Source organism: Mesoplodon mirus, assembly GCF_964341445.2.
Source record: "Mesoplodon mirus genome assembly, chromosome: X".
Classification (NCBI taxonomy): domain Eukaryota; kingdom Metazoa; phylum Chordata; class Mammalia; order Artiodactyla; family Ziphiidae; genus Mesoplodon; species Mesoplodon mirus.
The window spans coordinates 62,637,519-62,660,309 of NC_138981.1; the positions used below are offsets into that span (position 1 = coordinate 62,637,519).

The window sequence follows — 22,791 nt, forward strand, 5'->3', positions numbered from 1 at the left end:
CAGGCCTAGTACATTTGTATTTTCAGGAATTAGAATTGGGCTATCAGAAGTAGTAATCATAGATAGCAAAGGGAACTGAAGCTGAAAGGATAGACAGCAAGCCAACACAATGCAGAGAGGTGAGGCCACGAGGGCCACAAACAAGCAAAACTTATGATAAAGGTGAAGCTCTCAGAACATTGTAAATCAACTATACTCCAATTAAAAAAATAAAGTATACAATTCAGTGGGGGGAAAAAAAGGTGAAGCCCTAAGTAAGCAGAACCTACGAATAAGCTAAAAATATGAGGCAGAGAAAAAAACTAAAACAAAGTGAATAGGTAAGCCAATAGGCAATGGGAGAAATAACACACAAAACTTAAGAAGACAGAGTTAACTCAGTTACATAAATGGCACAATCCTAACGTGAAGATCCGCAAACTCCTGCTGCTGAGTTTCCCAGAGCTTCTTTGGACCCAGATCCCATCCCTAATGGGCATAACCATATTAAGGTCCCCCTATAATTGGCATTTCATGTGATGCCAGTCACCATTATCTCCCCACAAGTCCCCAGCCAATAACCTGTCATTAGCTCACTGGTGAATTTGTTTCTAGCAATCAGAAGTACCTAACCAATAGTAAGAAGCAGAATAGCCCCTCAAGAGGAATGCAATTTAGGGAATTGGCTATGATCTTCCAGAAAATCCCTTGTTTTAAAGATGCTGTGCAAACCAGCTTGTGACATGAAATTTACATTTTATACCCACTTTAGAAGGTGAGACTTTGAGAGACTTGCTAGATGCTGCAAATAAGCTGCGTTAGGGAGCTAAACCAGAGAGAATAAAGTACATATGTCATAGTGTCACCCATGCCCAAAATTCTTCTAAAGGACACTGTACTGCAAACAAGTCTAGCTAAGAAAGCATTCTTGTGACCAAGAATCCCTCCTCTGAATCCACGGCTATTCAGATCAAGGGGAAGTAAGGATCAGACCCGAGGACAGACATCCACAAGCTGGTCAACAGCCTATGACTTGCTGTGACATGAAAGCTGTCCCCAAACAAGGATGAGGTAAGAAAATTAGATTCAACTTACAGCTGAGGAAAAACAGAGGGACAAAACCTCTGCAGCTGAAATGAATGGATATGCGATGAAAGAACATACCACAGCCTATGCAAGAATCATGAAGGATTTAAGTAAGATCTACTGTAAGCACAGAAATCAGAAGCTAAAAATAAGCAAAAACTCCATCAGCAATAGGATAAAGAACAGAGGATAAGGAAACCAGACAGCAGCAGGAAGAGACTCAAGGATATAGAGAAAGTAGGGTCGTGTAGTCATTTGTGAAACTGTCGCTTCCAAAGATGGTTAGGTATGGCATCTTTCGGATGTCCCATGACTGGGATGCCTTCTAGTTTTAGAGCAATTAAATGACTCTGGATATACCTATGATAGATGAGTTGTGTTAGTCTAAAGCACTTCGGGATTATAAAAAGGGAAAGAAAAACATTTCCACAGAGCAATCAATAGGGGGACATGTCCTAGACCTGCCAAATAACTACTGCTACCTCTACAGTCTCAGGAAACTTAACCCACAGGCAATCAGAGTCTCAATTTAATGACAACTGGGCAGCATGGAGAACCAGAGTGGAAACAGATGGTTTGCAGAGAGAAAGATGAGGTAGAATGGAGGCCATGCCTACAGAGGCTGCACAAGCTCGTTATGAATGAGAAAAAAACATAAGTATTCAGTAGCTAGGAGGTAGAGGAAGACAGAGTATGAGGAAACCAGTTGGAAGTAGAAGCAAGATGACATGCAGAAAACCAGAGAAATAAACTGAATCACATTAATAATGCCACAGTGGAGTCAAGTTCTGTGAACTTCTTAAACTGATCCAAATGAGCCCATTTCTTGCAATAAAATTTGGATTGCAAGGAATAGACCCTGAAAAGGAATGTAATAAATATGGAATTGGTTATATTGAAGCAGCAAGGTAGACAGCCAAGCAAATCACTTTTATATCCCAGAACATAATACTAATGACATACAAAGCACCCAGTCTGGCTACCACCTGTGCTCTCAGAAACTTAGAATTGTGAAATATGTACAGAAACAGGTAATCAGTAGCAGACACTGGAGGTGAAAAAGTGCTCTAAGAGGTTATATGGGGAGATGAGAGGCATGAACATGAGGAAGTCCACCATGACTAAGTAGAAACTATGAGAGCAAAAGTTATAAAGCAAAATATCACAGAGCAGATGTTGGCAAACCACAGCCCACAGGCCAAATTCAGCACCATCTTTTTTTTAAAAATAAATATGGTTTTGTTGGAACACAGCCACGTTTGTCTGTTTATGTGCTGCCTCTGGCTGCTTTCATGCCACAATGGCAAAAACCATATGGTCCACAAAGCCTAAAATATTTACTATCAGGCCCTTTACAGAAAAAGTTTGCCAATCCGTCACAGAGGACAGAATAGGCCAGTGGAAGCAAAGCTGAGAAGTCACACAAAAGAAACAGGGGCAAACAGAATATTTAAGTCATGTTATAAAAGCAGAAAACTGGAGAAAAAATTCTAAAACTCCTTCTGCTGAGATCCCCACTAGTACCCTAACTATCACCCCCTGAACCCTGAATGTGCTGGACATTCAGAAAAATTAGTTATATACCACACACAAAGACAGGATCCCCAACGGAAAAAGACTTATATTTAAAAGTAAATAAAGCATGAACTATATGAAACTATAAAGTGAAGATAAACTATATTTATCTTCACTGTGAAGTGCAAGGGGAGAATAAACCATAAAGAAAAAAGATATTTGAGCTACACAAAAATGAACTTCTATGTCAAATTGAGGGAAACATCTGTGACATATATGGTAGATCAAAATTCAGTGTGGGGCTTCCCTGGTGGCACAGTGGTTGAGAGTCCGCCTACCGATGCAGGGGACACGGGTTGTGCCCCGGTCCGGGAAGATCCCACATGCCGCGGAGCGGCTGGGCCCGTGAGCCATGGCCGCTGAGCCTGCATGTCCGGAGCCTGTGCTCCGCAACAGGAGAGGCCACAACAGCGAGAGGCCCGCGTACAGAAAGAAAAAAAAAAAATTCAGTGTGAAAAAGAAACTTAAAAATAAGACCCAAGAAAGATTTTTAGCTGTTCCATGTCATTAGGAATCAAATAAATTAAAACATCAAGGGAGACCACTTTTCACCTTTGCATCTGGCAGATTTTTTAAAACCACAATATAGTATATTACTGAGGATATGAAAAAACAGGCATTCTCATACACTAGATGGAATTGTACATTTAATCCAACCTTAGGAAACAAACATGGAGATGTGCAAAAACTTATTTACAGGGATGTTACACAAACTTAGAAGGGCAGCAATTGAACGAGGGCCCAAATATCAGATACAAATTATCTTTTATATTATAATGCCAATTAAAACAGATGTTTAATTTTTTATTATTAAATTTTTTCTTTTTATTAAACAGATGTTTCAGAGGGCATGGGACAGTTTGAGATCTGCTGAATTTAAAAGCTCAGGCAACAAGGTTTCATTAATGACCCTAACGTCAACAACTGACAAAGACTGTCACTCCAACCAAAAACTCACTTTTGAACACAGAAACAAAGTAGTAAAAAACTAAAATAGGGCTTCCGTGGTGGTGCAGTGGTTGAGAGTCTGCCTGCCGATGCAGGGGACACGGGTTCGTGCCCCGGTCCGGGAAGATCCCACATGCCGCGGAGAGGCTGGGCCCGTTGAGCCATGGCCACTGGGCCTGCGCGTCTGGAGCCTGTGCTCCGCAACGGGAGAGGCCACAACAGTGAGAGGCCCGCGTACTGCAAAAAATAATAATAATAATAAAATAAAATAGAAAATAAAATTTAAAAATAGCGAATTTAGCAGACCTAATTCAATACTCTTGAAAACTAGGAAATTTTCTTCTGGAAATACAAGGTAGGTTCATTATAAGGAAAGCTATTAAATATAACAAATACAACAAAAGGGCAAAGAAAAAGATTTACTTCCATGTTCAACACTTACTAGACTGAGATCCCTGTTACTTTGTTCAGATCACATTTTGAGACATCAATGGAAGGATTAATTCCTCCTAATCCTGAAAGCCATTTAGGGTTTGATATAGCAAATTACCAAAACCACAGTTCCCTACGTTGACTGCTAGGAGAGTGATTACATCCAAAGTAACCTCTGTATCAGATTCACTTTTGGGCCTACATAGGGTAGAAGACATGCTGTTGAAGAAGGTAAACACTAGAGCTGTTAATGTAAGAACAAGAACAAATAACAGACATAAAGTCACTTCTAAGCCATGCAAAGAAAAGACCTGTGGCAAGGAAGAAGATCCTCTAAGGAATGATAATAACATGGCCCATGAGGATTCTATCGCTCTACCAAGAACTCAGGCCAATATCTAGGTGACTATTAAGTCATGCACATAATACACAGATCATGAGACACTTTCCAGTGCTAATTCAAGTAGAGCTGTGTTACTGTCATTGTATTACAAGCATTTTGAATAAAGATCACCCTGAATATTTGCTTTAACGTATCACCTCAAGTGTTATTTTAAAGTCTTCGTGTATATACAGTATAGAACAAGGATAGCATGCTATGGCCCATGGGCTGAATCCGGGCTGCCACCTGTTTTTGTAAATGAAGTTTTATTGGACCTCAGTCCTGCCCACTTGTTTCCATATTGTCCATGGCTGCTTTCATGCTACAGGGAGGGGAAAGGTGTATGAAAAATTAGGATAAACTCATAATTAGGAAACATGAGTAGTACTTTATTGATACTTGAGAATGGCTAAAATTTAAGTCATCCCTGAAAAGAAAAAAATAAGGGAACCATATAGGATAAACGAATAGCTACAGTGAGGCATGTAAAACATAGTTCTTTCTGTATACATAGCGAATTTGTGAATGTGCTTTCTTGGTGAGCTTAATTTGAGTGGAAAGAAATTCAGAGGCAAACTGACTACTATAAGATTCCATACTTTCTAGGATCAGCTGTAAATCTAAGTCCCGCAGAAAAGAAAATGGGTGGGGAGGGGAACATCTGTAGTCATAGTACATTTGACCTATGCCAGTGGTTTGCAAACTTTCTGTGAAGGGCCAGATGGTAATGCTTCAGTCTCTGTGGATCATATGGTCTCCGTTGCAACTACTCAACTCTACTGTAGTGTGAAAGGCAGCCATGGACAATAGTGAATGAGCATGACTGTGTTCCAACAAAACTTTATTTACAAAAACGGGCAGCTGGCATGTGGGCCATAGCTTGCCAAGCCCTATAGTCTATGTTAACTACCTGGACACTGTCACCTTACCAGCAATAAAATTTATGAAAGTATTAATTGTTAGGTATTCTTGTTGTTTTCCACTTGATATTAACAGAAAATAATTTTATCAGCATTGTCTGCTAACGGAAGGCAATGTTTATGTGTAATTCGGGCTTGGACATGCTGATCTACACAGCAGGCTGCTCCAACCCCTGATACACCTACACCTGAGTTAAGATTCTGCAAGCGATGGGATTTTCAGTTGTAACTCTGACTTTTGTGATTCCTTTTTGTTTGTGTAAAAGGAAGTATAACCTCATAGAAACTATACAACATAAACATCATGCTGGAGGGTGGGGGTAATAATAAAAGGTGAGAAGACAAAGAGAAATAGTGAATGGTGGTGTGGGAAAGAAATAAATGCTAATCCATCCAAAGTGGTCATCTCTAAAAGTTAGAGGGGCCTACACAACCCTTGCACCATCTCTTTTGTGCATCTGTATCTCCCTTCAAGAATGAACCACTCACATGTGCCCCTATATCCTGGAAGATGACAGTGACGAAGAGCCCACAAAGAGTCAGAAAGTGCCAACAACTAAGAACGTGCTCAAAACATTCTAGTGCTTCAAGTAAGGTAGCTGAGATATTTGGAGTGTGACTCACGCAGCTCTACCACTGGCTCCCTGTGTTCCATGGGTGACAACACTTGTCTGATCCTCAGTTTTATTATCTGTAAAGGAGGAACAAATCCTACTTCCCAGAGGTAATGTTAATTTAAAATGAGATAGCAAATAGGTGTGAAGCACTCACCTAGAACATAAAAGGCACTTATAACTAATAAGCACTATTATTAATATTATATGACTTTAGAAAGGAAATGTTCAAATGTTGTATGCGGGTGCTAGATGACTAGCCTAAAGAGAAAAGAAAAAGAAAAAACAACAGACCTGCTGCCACAAAAGGAAAGGAGGATGGATAACAAGGCTAGGGAAGTCCTAGGGCAAGAAATGGCATTCAGACAGCAAAAGCCAAATTTATACATCCCACTTTGGCCCAGATAGAGAAAGTGACAGAAGACTTTTTTAACTGCATGCTAACATTCATATGCTTATACATGAACAATGTCATTTTAAAATAAGTTCTGGTGAAGGATACAGAATGCAGGGACTCTCTTTGGGTCAGACTTCTCTGTAGGGAAAAGACCATGTTTCTGTCATTCAGGTTCCCAGTGCAGGCTAATCTACCTAATTCTGCCAGCAGGAAGTATCCAAACACACCAGAGACTATACCAAGAACATTATGTTATGAAGGCACCATCTCAAGACCATCTTTATGAGAAAAGGTGACTTTTATTGCTTCCATACAAAATGGCAGATACCAAGGAATGATATGGCCCTCGGGTATTAACTCTGGATGGAGAAGCTACTAGCTTAAGATAGGGGTGGCTTCTGCAGAGATCTCCCAAGAATGGCCATTTTATAGATGCTGCCCAGTTTAATTATGAACCATTTCATTATTCCTTAAAGCCTATTAGGGGGCTGATCCCTGAGGAGCCAAAAATGAATGCTGGTCCAATTGGTTTAAATGGAGTGCACAAGAAGACGCTGCTGCCTCTGAAGTTACTAATCCAAAGTGCCATATACTTGGCGGCTGCTGAAACAACAAGCCTCTGCTAATGAGCTGGCTTTTGACAAGATGTATGTAGCTCCATAGTCTGATAAAGAAAAACTCTCAACAAGTCTGGTTTGAAAGATTAGACTCTCCCCGAAGGGTAGTGTAATCAGTGTCATGTTGACATTATTTATGACATGCAGCTTCTGCCACCGAGTTTACTTGGGAACCATTTCAGTTCTCGTGACCCTCTGCAGGGGCGTTCTCAGACTGGGTAAGCATATAATCCACCCCAATTGTTTTGAGAAGGATATAACACAGAATAAACTGCAGGCTTTAAAAGTACTGGCCCCTGGAAATAACATTTCTAAGAGCCTCACTGACAGGAGTCAAGGCAATGTCAGTCTTTCCTCCCCGCTACTTACCTTAATCACTGTGTTACCTTAATCACTGAGAAGACCCCCTCTTCTGCTGCACGTGCACTCACATGGAAAATCTGGTAGACTCTCTAAAACACTTTTCAAAGATATCCTTCAAAATTCAGCCTAGTGAGGGGTTACAAAAAGGAAAAAGATTGCTTTCATTATCTATGACCCTCCCATACTCAGCTTGTCAGCCTCCACTGCACTGATAGACAGTGGAATGTATGAAAAGGGAGAATGGGAAGGGGAGAGAAAAAACACACAGTATTGCTTAGTCCAACCCAACCATTTTTAAAGCCATTTTCACACCAAAAGGGAGAAACTTCTGATATAACATTTATGGTACACATTTACTTACTTATTGGTTATTTATTCTTTTGTCTACTCTCATAGGAATGAAAGTCCATGATGGCAGGACTTTGTTAATATCTAGAACAGTCTCTGGCACTTAGTAAGCACCTAATAACTGTCTGTTGAAGGAAGGGGGGAAGTGCCAGGTCACAACCATCTCTTCTCTGCCACCAACTGGGGAACCCCACCGAAACCACCACCAACTTACCAAGACTTCCTAATGGCTTCACAAGGACATCCTGGGCAATGATGCTTCATTCTGGCTTGCTGGTGAACCCACTGGGCAGGAAGCCTCAGGATAAGTGACAGGTAGGTCTTAGTGTTGCTCTTGACCAATGACAAGGTTTCAGGCTGCCCAGGAATCTGCATTTTTAACAAGCATCCCAGGTGATTTTATGCATAATAAAAAAAATCACACCATGGACATTTCCTTCATCAGAGGAGCACAATCTCAGAGGCTATTATAAAAATCTTTCACAGTATGGAATAAAAATGTTTCTGTCTCACACAGCCTCCCTGGAATTAGATGGAATCTAGAGGAAGCACTGGGTGGAAGACACAGTATTGGGCTTGGATTCAAATCCATTTTCTATACCAACTAGCTATGATCTTGGGCAAGATATCATCTGCAAAAATGGGAGAATGGGAAAAGGAGAGGTTAGGCTCAGTACTCTCTAGTGTAGTCTGAATATTTTAAGATCTTTCCTCATATCATAATGGGAAAGGCCTAGTAAGACTACCTTTCCTGGCCCTTCCCACTAACTGGGCAAGCCCACCAGAGCCACTGACCACTTACTAAGACTTCACAATGGTTTGATAACCATGTGCAGGATGCTGATTTGAGTCTCTTCCAATTCTCTAGTAACCTCATTGGGCCAGGCAGGGCTCAATATACCTCTTCACCAGTGGCATGGTTTCTGATCGAGTTTGGTGTCACCTGTAGGATAGGGAGAAGGAAGAAGAAACAAATGTAAGAACAGTTAAGGTATGAGATCTAGCTTTAATTTTACTTTACCATAGTCAAGTCATCCAGTCCACACCATGGACCTCAGATTACACTCTTGCTAAGCACTATATTAGCATCACAATTATCTTTATCTGGCAAAGACTATTGCAATGCAAACAATTATTATTTAATAAGGATTCTTGCCTCTATTTTATTATTTTTGTTTGTTTGTTTGTTTGTTTTGTTTTTTTGTCGTACGCGGGCCTGTCACTGTTGTGGCCTCTCCCGTTGCGGAGCACAGGCTCCGGACGCGCAGGCTCAGCGGCCATGGCTCACGGGCCCAGCCCCTCTGCGGCATGTGGGATCTTCCCAGATCGGGACACGAACACATGTCCCCTGCATCGGCAGGCGGACTCTCAACCACTGCGCCACCAGGGAAGCCCCTTGCCTCTATTTTAAATGAGATAACTTGGGTACAGAGGCACCAAGTAACTATACCGAAGTGTTAGAACTCAGATCTGAACTAATGCTGATCCTCCTAGCTACCTACCCTCTTTAGACCTCAATCAATATCCTATCTTTGAATGGAGGTCAACTTGGTATCTTAGGGGCCCTTCTATGTCTGGCAATTATGCCCCTTTATTCCATACTCCTGACTAAAAGGCCCCCCTAAAAGTGAACTAAATCTCCATCTACTCATCATGTGGCATTTAGTTCACACTGATGAGGAAAGGTAACAAAACCCTGGGCTCTGGACCAAGGCCTGTCATTTACAATCTCAACTCCCAGCAGGACTCACTTTACCTATACCTGAAAAGTAATAGAACATATCTTGTCCCTTATCAGCTGTGTGGGTTACCAAAAGGATCACAAGGAGCTAGGTAGGCCCGTGGCTAGTCCCCTACCTCCAAGACTCAACCACGAGGAGGAATGGGGCTCTGAGACCTAAGATCCACACAGGACAAGCCAAAGACCCCCCAAAGGGTCCCTTCTTCCCTAAGGAAGCAGCCTTCTGCCTCTAAGTTTCCCAGTCCCTAGCTGCTTAGCATGAAAAGCTAAGCAATTCAGTGACAGCCCAAAGCCCAGGCTATTATCATTAGATGCTGGCAGCACCAACTAGTGCAACTAGGTTTCCTGTTATTGCAGTGAGATGCAGGCAACCCTCAAACCCCAGGAAGGCCCAAGGAGCAGTTTCTCAGGGCTCATTTTTAACTGTTTCACCCACAGTGAAATATAATAGTTTCTTATAATCTACTAGTGATCATGAGACCCAGGAGAAAGCTCTCCCACCATAGCTGGGGAAGATTCATAATGCCAAGTGGTGTGTGTTGGGGGCGGGGGGAGATGAGGAGGCAGCCTTGATGGGTTTGAGCCTTCTCTTTATTGGATAAAGTAAAGCAGCCGTTACTAGAGCAAGATCTGCACACCCATAAGCAGCTGCTGCCACCAGCAATTATTTAGCTTATGAAAGCCCAGAGGGACATGGGTGGGAAAGGAATGTGTACAGGGTCTAATTGGGAAATAAACAGTAAGTGTAAAGCCTGATGCGTGAAATGCCTGCACTAAGGAGCCAAGAACAGTTAGTAGTTAAGCTAGTGCCTTTCTCTAAAGACAGAGATCTTATTTCCACCATGCCCTACTCCCACCCGGCCCAGCTCTTTTCCAAACTAAACTGCTCCAGTTTCCAGCCCCCTCAACCAACCCATTTATTCCACTTCTGTTCAGGTCAGCATATTTCAAAATGGAAACCGTTTCAATGTTTGTCTTAACTTTCAAAGTCACAAACACACGCTGTGAAAAAAAAAATTCCAGAAATACATTAAGAATACATAGAAAGTAAAAATCACAAAATCCCAGAAAGTTTAACACTTGGGGTATATGCTTCCAATTACTTTTATGTATGTGTACAAACATGAATTTTTATTTAACAAAAATTAGATGAAACCATAGCCTTTCTTTCAATTAATATACTGGGTACATCTTTCCAAGCCATATACTCATCTACAAGACTATTTTCAGTTTTAATGCCTAAGTTGTATTATTACATGAATACACCATAATTTATTTATTCATATTCCTACTTAGGGATAGGTAAGTTTTTCTATTTTTTTTTTACTGCTATGAATATTGTGAACATTCCCATACCTAAATCTTTTAAAATATCCTTAGAACATTTTTTAAAAATATTTAGAATTTATTTAGAATATTTAGGGGTATATCCCTAGAAATGAAATTGCTGGGTCAAAGGGCATGCAATATTTATTCTGCCCACTAATATATATTGCCAAATTGCTCCTACAAAAGATTACACTAAAATTGGACATATCCCACCAACACTAGTATAACATTTTTTAATCTTTGCCCATGTGATAGGTGTTAAATGTAATATTGCATTTTTTATGAATACAGACATGTTTTACTAGGAGAATTACAAAGATGGGTAAGATATGGCCTCTGCCCTTGAACTTAAATGAAGGGAGATAGACACAAACAGGTAACAGGTACCATTATCATATTCATGATAAAGATAAATAAGATTTCAGTTCATGGTGCTTCCTTTGACTCTGTGGCTATTGCTAACAGAAAAGGTCCAAAAGAATATTAGACCGTAGTCCAAATTAAAAATCCATTTACTAAAACTCCAAGGAGTTGTGTAAAAGCTGACTATCACATCAGTGGCACTTCGATATCACTTTGTTGTTTCTCCTTCATCAATTCTTAAAGGAAACGAACAAAGCAGAAGCAGCTCAGAAAACCAGCTGCCCCCCAACCCCCAAAGCCAGCGAAGTGAATGAGGTGCAGGGCAGTATATTATTGGAAGGATTTACTGACACTGGATCTGGACTTCCATTTTTCCTTCGCCTATTATTTCCAGTAAACAACAGTGAGCTGCAGCCATTTTCTTTCAGAAACAAAATGTCTTATTCCCAGGCAGATCTGCTTGTACGTAGTTAGGCTGCAGTTTCCATACCATCTTGGAAAATACAGATAAGAATCAAAAGAGATTATTTTTCTGCACCATAATGGGTCAGATACAGATGAAATCAAAATGGATGGCAACACAAGTACTTTAAAAACCCACCCAACAAAGATGGACGAATATGCAATAAAGCAGATACAGCAAAATGTTAATTGTACCATCTAGGGGGTGAGTATATGGGTTTTCACTGTACAATTCTTTCAATTTTTCTGTATGAAAATTTTCATAATAAAGTCCTGGGAAAAATCCAGCAAGCGGCTTGAAAATAACGCTGTAAGGCCTTTCCCTCCATTTTACTCCTAGAATGAGACTATCTGATATTCTCTCCCTTTTGCTTTTTTAGATCTACATTTCTTGCATCAGACTTGGAGCTCTCCAACTTTTTAATGAAGTGAAATGAATGACAATATACTCACAGACAGGTTACCAAGACAAGGTGCGGTGGGTTACAGAGGGTTGAGGGAAGGGCCCTAAGCTCTTGGAAGCGCAGGCTCACTACCTGTATAAGTCTGAGTAAGTGAATGTTTCAGAAATCCCATTTCTCAGTTTAAAAATTAGCATTCAGACCCTCTAAACATTTGCCTCAGCCTACTTTTCTGCTTTATCTCATATTAATTCCTATTTTCCATATATTCATTGCAAAGAGCTGTGTAGGAAGGAGGGGGGCAAGGGATAAGGCACCAAAGCATGAAATGTCCATATGCTTCAAGTTAGGATATAACAAAAGGAATTTTAATTTCTAGGGTTGAAGCTTGAAACTTGATGCTGAAGGGCACCGTATAACTGACTGACTGCAGGACCCTGGGGGAGGCCTTATAATCAGTCTCCTAGTTTGAAGTGTGTCCTGGCTGGCCCATCTGTAAAACAGGAAAAAGACTCGTCATAAGTAATAATGAATGAAGTAAATAAATGAGTTTCTGAGAGGCTAAAAGTTATCTCCGGTGAATGGAGAGGGGAATGAAACCATGACTGGTTGAGTAATACTCCAAAAAGGGTAGGCAATCTTTTTCTAGGGCCAGCCTTTGTGGGTCACCATGTCTCTGATGTGGCTACTCAACTCTGCTGTTGTAGGTCAAAGAGGCCACAGACAACACATCAACAAATAAGCATGGCTGTTTTCCAACAGAACTTTATTTGCAAAACCAGGCAGCCCATGGGCTGTATTTGCCCACCCCTGATCTAGAATGTGGAGTCAACATGGGAATACCATTTGGAGAATGACCTGAGGAGGAGTGAAAGGGGGATGAGTCTACAAATAGAAACCATTTAGCAAACATTAGACAGTGAGGATGAAGCTCCTGATCTGGCAGCTTTCACCCAGGTTCCGCCAAGGAAGAGACTGTCAGCAGTAGCAATAGTAGCAACATCCGTAAATACCAAGGACTGAAATCCAAACACAAAAATAGCATTATCTCATGAGAAACTCTTGAGAAGATATATACATAACTAGAAAGAAACAGCAAGTTTCTGACCACATGCATTTTGAAGAAAACAGTTGACAGTCCAGAGCCTGTGGAGATCACGTTAGCAGGCACACAATAAATGTTTGTTGATGAGTCATTCATTTATTCATCCAATAAACATTTACTGAGGCCTACTAATGTGCCAGGCTGGGCTCTGGAGATGAAGACACTGTCCCTGCCCTCAAGGAGCTCACAATCTAACTGATAACATAGGAAGAGAGACAGGCATATACACAGACAATTACAATACAACCTGATAAGTGCTGTAACACTTATCAGGTTGTATTATAATGGCCGATGTAAAATTTCTTTCCAGGGGGTGCTGCTCCAGGCTGCTGCTGGCTGTAACATCAAGAGAGGGGAGGAACAAATTGTCGAAACCAAAGGTTAAATGCTTTCAGGCTATTTCTAATATCCAGGCTCTCCCTAACTCCTGATCATAAATGGATTTGGGAACTAGACACTGGCATGACGTAAAATGGAACTCCCATCCTTAAGATAGGCACAGACCTCCAGTAAAGGACCTTCCCAATCACTTCCTCTACAACACAAGCTCTGTTGTTGTTGCTTTGTTTCATTTTGTTTTGTTTCCTTTTGCTTATTATACATCTGTCAACCTCCCCACCACACGCATAAGCCTAGTTTAACATCTGCAACTAGCAAAATGCTGAAACATGGGAGCTTACAACTAACTGAATTAACCCAGTATAACTGGATAACAAAAAGCAGCAAGTAACAGCTCACTTGACACCTCTAAATCCAACAATCCCCCCTTCACTGACAAAATAAAAATTAGAATGTTACTAAATATAAAAGAGATAGTATATAGCTCATGGAGTGGGAATAATAATTTAGAAAGGTTTAACTAATAAATATAATTAAACAGATTCTCTGAACCACAAATAACAGACTCAGTTTCAGGAAACCAAAATAAGATACCTTATTCCCCCCCCCCAAAACCTTTGAGAATATATAATCTAAATCACCTCCATACTATAAATAAGAAAAATGAAACAGAGAGGTAACACACTCTTCCCACCACCTTCTCAAAATTCGGTGAGAGGTAGTAAGAGACTCCTTGAGGAGAGATTACTAGTGTTAACTGGTCATTTGGTTCAGATCATTTTATACAAAGATAGGATGGAATTTTTGTGTGTCACATACTGTTTCTTAATAGGGCCTGGTTTTTAATGGGTCTTCTGTCTCTGCAACAGCAAACTGAGCTGATGACATCAATAAATTGTTTCTGCTTACACTGAGATCCCTGTCTTGGGACCCAATGTCTCTGAGGCCACTATTTTGTATGCTTAACATACTATTTTCCCCTCAAGTCATTACACTGCTCTTATCTACCCTGTTCCATTCTGCCAATTGTCAGCCCACACGCACAATGTCTTCTCAGGTGTTGTGGTTTGTTCCTATTACCATTTTACATCTCCAAAGAGTTCCGTGTTATCTACAAATGTGAACATTCCACTATGTCCATATCCTCCCCCAGATCACTCATAAATAGTCAAAAGAACACCAGTTCCCGAATGGATGGGGGGAGGGGGACTACTGTTTTGTGTCTTGTCTACTTGGTTGCCATGTCTTATTAAGGACAAAATGTTGCCATGTCTTCTCCCCACACTCATGAGGGAGCATCACTGCTGTGCAGCAAACGGTGCTTTTCTTTTAGATGAAAAGAAATGGTTATCTATTTAAAGAACAAATAAATGTTATCTCAAAATGGCTACCAAGAATTTGACATGTATTCCATGCAGCAGTTGTCTTTGGAATCACAAACATTTCTTCATACTCAATGGCAACAAACATATACCAGGAGTGTATGTGCAACAAATGAGGTTTGTCATTTGCAACAAATGACAAGGGGTAATAGATTCTCACACAGAACACATAATATAGAGCTCTTACAAATAGAAAACATTCAGACCCAAGTCGAATAGTTCACAAAAGGAAATAGGAGCTAACAATTAACATTGAAGAGTCCAGCCTCGCCAATAATCAGAGAAATGTACCATAAATCAAAGATACCATTCTTTTACATATAAAGTAAGTAAAAAAAAATTTTATGTACCTAAATGACTGGGTACAAAAATTGACAACGTTTGGAACGCTATTTGGCAGGTCTTTACAATGTTCAAACTTTTTGATCAATAATGCTAATTCTGAACTCTGTTCTATAAAGAAATAACTCAAAATAGATAAACAATATAAACTAAATGAAAAGACATTAATTACATAATTTAAAATACTGAAAATCTTAAGCTACTTCCATACAACAAAATATCATGAAACCATTCAATGACAATCACAGAAATGTTTAACAGGGAAAAATGCACATTATAAACACAAAACACCATATAAAATAGTACAAATATGTGATCACTGTAGAAAAATGCAGAAAGAATGAAAAAAAGTGAACACATTTATTAACACTGGTTATCTCTGGGTGGTGAAATTATGGCTCTTTTTCCCTCATACTTGATGGTTATCTTCAGATGAAGCTACAATGGGTATTTACCAAATTTCTACATTGAGGGAACTATTCAAACTCAGTGGAAGAAAAATCACAAAACAGAAGATAGAGTGATTTGACCACAATTTCAAATTTCTACTAACCAAAAATTTAGCAACAAAAATTAAAAGGCAAACAATAACCTGTAGTACATATTTCTAACATTACAGAAATCTGAGTAAGAGCCTTTATTTACAAAACACATTCAAATAGATAACAATAATAAACGCTAAACTAAAAACTCCAACAGATAAATCAGTATAAGACATGAACTAACATCACATGGAAAAAATAAAACTGCTAAGAAACATATAGAGGAAAACAGAATCCAAACTTACAACCAAAGAAATGCAAAATTAAATATTGTTTTTTTATCCATTAAAATAATGTTTTTAATAAATACTACTCAATGCTTGTGTGGGTAAAAATTGGTACAACCTTTTCAGGAAGAAACTTGGCAATACATATTAAGTGTTAAAAATGTTCATACCCTTTGACACAGTAATTCCGCTTCAATGAATCTATCCCAACCAAATAATAAAAGAAATCCATGTATTCTCTGTCTTTTATTATAAGAAAGAAAAGCAGTACCCTCTCCTTTACTACTGAACCTTGGTATTAACACACCAAAATATTAAAAATGGGTAAGGAAAAAATCGCTACTGCGGTAAATGACTGGTTGTCTCAAAGCGTCAGACCAGATCTCAAATCAGGCAAAACAAGAAGGGTGTGTCCAGCCTGCCGCAGTCGGCCATTTTAAACCCTCTGCAGAACAAAAAGCACAGAAGACAAGGGTAGGTAAGGATGGCCACCCCACTAGGCTCCAAACCAATTCTTTACTTTTTGTCTTCAACATATGCAACCCTGTACAATGCACTGAGTAAAAATCAGGAAACAGGTCTCCTTTCTTAAACAGCATAGATAAGTTACAAATAAAATTTAAAAACATAAAAGAAGGGTCCTTTAAATTTGCCCCATGATTTTGGTGGATAAATATAATGTTTAAGAGCACAGGATTCCAAAGCCACAGCACCTGGATAAAAATCCAGTCTCAGTCATCCAAACGGATATAAAGCCTTGGATTTACTTTACCTGTGTCCCTCAAATTTCTCATTTGTAAAAGATGAATAACGGTACTGCTATTTCATAACTGTCCAGAGTACTAAATTAGTTAAGGCATGTGTAAAAAGCATGTAGATCCAGTACTTAGCACACAGTTTAAGCTCCAAAGACTTTTAAGCATAATTATTAGGGAAACAGGCCCAAAGAAGGAAAATGACCGTATGAGATCACAGCTAGGATTACGGAAAAGACCTGTCTCAATTTTGAATCCTGTGCCCCTGCTTCTACATATCTAACTGCTAAATTACTAGTTTTAGCGATTAACAGTAGATCCTTACTGACAGCCCTCTAAGAGCCATGACAGTGCTGCCGCCTAAAAAAAAATATATATATATATAGTCCCCCTAGACGAAACCGTGCTCAAAGTTCTACAGAAAAAAATAATTTAGAAGAAAGGGTGTGAACCCAGGTCACCTACCTTCATACCACTATTATCATTTGCCTAAATCCTAGGTTTAAAGCAAAGTGGAACAAGCACTTGGAAACAGCCAAATCCTCACCCCTACAACCTCAAGGGGAGAAAACCAAGGGCTTCTGACCATCAGTAGGTTCTCACAATATTGCAACTGCTGGGTTCTGCTACTCTGATGGAATGAGAGAATGTGTCCAGAGCCAAGGACACCGGTCCACGATCTGCAAGTCCGACAGAGAGCCCTCCAGAGGCGTATTGCCCGAATGTGGCCTTGTCTCCAAGTGCTCCCGTTTTACACATTTCTTACACACAGCCTGCTGCCGTAACCTTTTGTAAAGTCATCGCCTCCGCATTTTTAAACCCACATTATCTATAGGCCAGAGAGGGGCTAAGATCCTGGGTTATTATCTGGTGGATCTGGCCACAGCCTAAGACAACTCCAACTCAGGCTAACCCCCCTCACCCAACTAGAAAGGTCGATCTGCTCCTCTGCAGGCCCTCCTAGCCCAAGATGGCCAAGCGAAAAGACAACTTACCTCCCCCCTCGCCATTTTGCAATCTTAATTACACGTACTCTACGCGCCTCCCCTCCCCGTCATTCCGTTTGAAATACGCATGCGCACCTCTCCCCTCCTCCCGTTAAAGCCATCACAAAGTCGTCTCGAATGCGCATGCGCACCTTCACTCTTCCCTTCCGCGCCTATCAACTACCAGCAATTTTGCTTTCCTAAATACGCATTCGACCCACCCCCCTGCCCCAAGCCTTGCGCGTGCGTACCTCCCGCTCTCCCCAATGGACGCCCCCCCCCACCCACAGACATCAGACCTCAAATACAGTGGACCCTCCGCGGATACGGAGGACTGACTATACTATGCCGTTCTATATAGGAGACTTGAGCATCCGCGGATTTTGGTATCCGCGGGGGTCCTGCAACCAATCCTCCGCGGTTACCAAAGGACGACTGCATATCTGCACGCTACCGCGCCGCGCATCCCCACACTCTCAAATACACGTGCGCACCGCGTCTGTCCTCCCACCTCAGTTTTTTTATATAAAAGAGCCTGATGATATCTGGATGTGTTTCTCGCTATAGTTGTGCCCCAGTGCTCAATCAAGGAGAGCCATTACCAGCCTTCCCTAATGGGGGTAGGTGTGATAAACTAGGAAGTGGAATACGGGAAAGACGTCATTGCTTGCAGAGCAGATGCCAGATCTAGATAGAATCCGCCCCGACCCTCAGGGAGGGGCTTAGAGTACCCTCGGATTCCGTAATAAGAGCCACCACCCTGAACAAAGGCAAAGAAAGCTCTCATAATCTCCTAGTCCTACAACCACGACCTTTAAATACACCTTCTACTGCATATGAGGAACTCCAAAAAAAATTTTAAAGCAAGGAACGTTATGGAAAATGCCGACGCCCAGGTGCCTCAACCCTGATTAATGGAAAGAAGTCTGTATTACTTTCACGATGGGAAGTAAATGCTCAACATCCTTTTGTAGGTCTGAGGCGCGTACTGTCCCCCATTTTTTCCTCTCGTGAACCGGGAGAACACACAAATTAAGGATCCCCCAGGGCCGAGTTCCCTCCGCCGCCCTCCATGTTCTTCCCCTATGTCGTTCCTTTACCTCCTGGCTGTATCGAAGGTCATAGCATGAATTCTTAGCGCCGGCCGTCCCAAGACAGGGTGAAGGGAGAGGCGGCACAGAGTTCGCGGCGCCAGGGTGGCAAGAGCAGGCCAAGGTGGCAGTGGACAGCAGGCAGAGGACCAACCGTACCTCCAGCCGCAGCGCAGATGCCCAGACAGCGCCGCCTCTACAGGATCGCTGCAGTGTGCTTCAGGCGCATGCGCAGAGCCCGCCCTCTTCTCCCCACCCCTCCACCCAGCCGCAGCTTTCCTTGAGGCTGACCCTCCGGTGTTCCCCCTCGCCCAGGTCCCTGGCCCATCCTGCTTCTTCAACCTTTCTTCCTCTTGGTTACACCCGTTTTCACCACCATCCTTCCCTCAGCCCATCTTCCTTCGTCAATCCCTCTTCTGTTCTTAGCCCACCATTTCATTGCCAGTTGGCTGCCTTTATTCGCTCTGTTATCCGTGTATTCTTGGCCTTGCCTGGTCTGCAGCCCTATTGGGCCTCTTACTCCTCCCCTTGTGTGTCTGATGTTGCAAGTTGTAAAAGATACGGCAAAAGATGCTGTTTAAAAGATATTGTATCCACACAATCTTCTCCAAAGAAGCTCTCAAGCTGAGCCCAACTAGTTAATGTTGGGCAAACGACGCCTGATTAGTGATGAACCCACAGAGGAGACCCAGAGGCAGGGGACCAAAAGACCCTATGCACAGAGCAAAAAGGGAAAAGGTGTTCAATCAGTTTGGGGATAAGAAGGAGTATGCAACACCTTTTTCTTTCTCTTCACAACCCTGGTATTGTCTGAACATTAAAAATACTGTTCAGTGTCCTTTGGTGCTAGATGCAAGGCTTGTTCCTATCTTCTGTGAGAAATTCACAAATTAATTTTAAGAGAAGTGGCATCATTTATTCAACAGCCTCTGAAATAGATTCCTTTTCGGATGTGAGGAGGAGAGAATACAAAATAACATTTTGTTTCTCATTATGATGTTTTACTTTGGTGGCTGGTTCTTCTTGCTTTCTAAGAAAGCCAGTTTGGAAATACCAAAAACTAAGAACCCACAATTCTATAAATTCTGAGACCCATAAAATGTGTACAACATCATCCTCTCTAATTGTTTGGAATGTCATAGTAACATTATTTGGAGACATAACGGAAGATTCTTTTTTGCCTAATATGCACAAAAAGGTTATATACAACAATGTGCAATATGCAGAAAGAAAAAAAGAGAAAAATAGAAATGCTTGAAGTTATAGTAGTATAAAAAACCTCACTCCTAAATTAAAAGAATCATTTATTATTGCACAAAAGTTAAAAGGGAATTTTGGGAATTCCCTGACAGTCCAGTGGTTAGGACTCTGCACTTCCACTGCAGGGGGCATGGTTTCTGTCCCTGGTTGGGGAACTAAGATCTCACAAGCTGCCACAGCGTGGCCAAATAATAATAATAATAAAAGGGAATTTTGCCCACCATTCTACAGCACTATAACAAATGCTTTTATTTCTTTGTGTACTTTTTTTTGTTATAACGGTTCTCTTGAGATATAATTCACATGTCATACAATTCACCAGCTTAACGTGTACAGTGCAATGGATTTTAGTATATTCACAGCTGTATGGCCATCACCACAATTTTAGAATTTTTCATCACATCCAAATGAAACCTCATGTCCATTATCATATCTTTGTGTTCTTTCAATTTTTGCTTAAATATGTAATGTTTTAACATCGACATTTTAATAGACATAGTGTTGTTTTAAATATTTTGACATGGTCCTAATTATCATCTTTATCATTTTAACAAATGGACATTCCATTTTTTAAAGTATTCTAAAATTGAGGTAAGCACATAATAATAATTGCAGATGCAGTTACTTGCTCTTTCCACTTCTCTTCCCTTTGACAAAACTTCCCTAATCTACTATGTCCAATCTGAAGAGAAATTCAAGAAAGAGGCACAGCTTGTAAATCTTGAATGCTATAAAATACTTTGGGTCGGGCTTCCCTGGTGGTGCAGTGGTTGAGAGTCCGCCTGCCGATGCAGGGGACACGGGTTCGTGCCCCGGTCCGGGAAGATCCCACATGCCGCGGAGTAACTAGGCCCGTGAGCCATGGCCGCTAAGCCTGCGCGTCCGGAGCCTGTGCTCCGCAAAGGGAGGGGCCACCGCAGTGAGAGGCCCGCGTATCGCAAAAAAAAAAAAAAAAAAAAAAAACAGGCACAGACCTACTAGAGAATGGACTTGAGGATATGGGGAGGGGAAGGGTAAGCTGTGACAAAGTGAGAGAGTGGCATGGGCATATATACACTACCAAACGTAAAATAGCTAGTGGGAAGCAGCCGCATAGCACAGGGAGATCAGCTCGGTGCTTTGTGACCACCTAGAGGGGCGGTATAGGGAGGGTGGGAGGGAGGGAGATGCAAGAGGGAAGAGATATGGGAACATATGTATATGTATAACTGATTCACTTTGTTATAAAGCAGAAACTAGCACGCCACTGTAAAGCAGTTATACTCCAATAAAGATGTGAAAAAAAAAAAGAGGAAAGAGGTGGTGATGTTTTAGGGAGCACATCTGAGTATTTAATCTGTTCTTAGAACAGATGAATGTAACACCAGTTCAGTGGATCTGACTTAGAATTCTGGCAATGGGGTTTATTGGCTGTGTGGCTTTTGGCAGGCTACGTAATGCCTCTGAACCTCAGTTTTCTTATTTGTAAAATGAAAATAACCACTTCTCAAAATTATTGTGAGAATTGAAGACATGAGTGTGTGTGAATATACTCACAACACACACACACATTATCATATGATATGATAACATGACAATATATATTAACAATGAATAGGAAAGCTCTTACGATAGTATCTGGCCAATAATTGGTGCTTACTTAAATAGTTGCTCTTAAAATTATTATTATAAAAGATAACATTATAAATAAATGAGTTATTAAACCTAAAAAAAGTCATAGCATAAGCATAAGCATTATTTATAGTTATCAATCAAACTAGGAGTAAAAATCATTTAGTGAATTGAAAGATTAATTTAATGGGTCACTACCAGCATTTTTTACACATATCCTCTATTGTGATGTAAAATGCATTTCTTCCTTCATGTCTCAATTAAACCTTTTTGAAAACCAATGCTTTAAACTATGGGCATGTATTACTTTAATATAGCTATAAATCTAAACAGGGGTTTAAATATGATAGTTAATATGGCTAATTTAATAAACATATATCAAATTTTAAAACGCAGAGAGAATTTTTGCCATTTGAAACCATTTATGCTGCATCATTTAATTGTTTAGGAATAAAACGCATCCCACTACTCTATATGTGGCAACTGCTCATCCTCTTTGGCTATAACTTTTATTAATTTTTGAAACCATTTTTCTTTGTGGTTGCATTTATGAAACCAGTTGCACATTCCAATCAAGTCATATTGAAAATAAAAGGCAATTGCTACATTCATTATTCTCACGTCTATGTTTAACCAAATACATTTGTACTGGCTTCCTGAAAAAAATTCACATGCAAAACATATAGCTAGCTAGTAACTTAAAGAAAAATATTTATTGTGGATTTTTTAAATTACACAACCTAAAGTCATTTCAAAAAGTGTAAAATACACAGAAGGAAAATAAGGAGAAAAAAGTCCTGTTCAATTTTATAGTCCCCAAATAGCTACAGTTGGATATTTTAGTGTCTAGTTTTCCATACACATTTCTATATCTATATAAGTGGACGTGTCCATAAATCCTTATGAGCTTTATATAATAAATAATTTAGAAAACAGGAAATCTGTCCAATATTTAAATTAAGATTTTGTAATTTATTTTCCAAAGAACATCATATTCTTTATACTGAGTGCTTCAATTATGTTGTTTTACAACTTAAACGGTGGTGATTATGTTGAAAACTAAGATTCCTGAAATAAAACAGGCTAAATTGTAAGTAAATCTCCCTGTGGCATTTTACAGATTTTTTTCTATCTTATGTATCTCATATCTTTATGGATGCTTGTATTTTATTTTTAACACCCCCCCAAATGGGT

At 40.3% G+C, this 22,791-nt stretch overlaps 1 protein-coding gene across 4 annotated transcripts in view; it reads right to left on the reverse strand.

The window, feature by feature from the left end:
• Positions 1-18,924, reverse strand: part of LOC309796482 (uncharacterized protein) — a 62,152-nt gene extending 43,228 nt beyond the window's left edge. For 2 of the 4 annotated variants that reach the window (XR_014292459.1, XR_014292462.1), the window contains exons 1-4: positions 18,736-18,924; positions 8,464-8,604; positions 7,876-8,030; positions 7,337-7,439 (exon numbers count right to left, since the gene is read on the reverse strand). The gene's annotated coding sequence lies outside the window, so the exon portion shown is untranslated. Of the gene's footprint in view, positions 1-7,336; positions 7,440-7,875; positions 8,031-8,094; positions 8,294-8,456; positions 8,605-18,735 lie in introns of those variants that run through there. The other 2 variants (XR_014292460.1, XR_014292463.1) reach the window with 2 other exon arrangements.
• Positions 18,925-22,791: the final 3,867 nt, after the last annotated feature.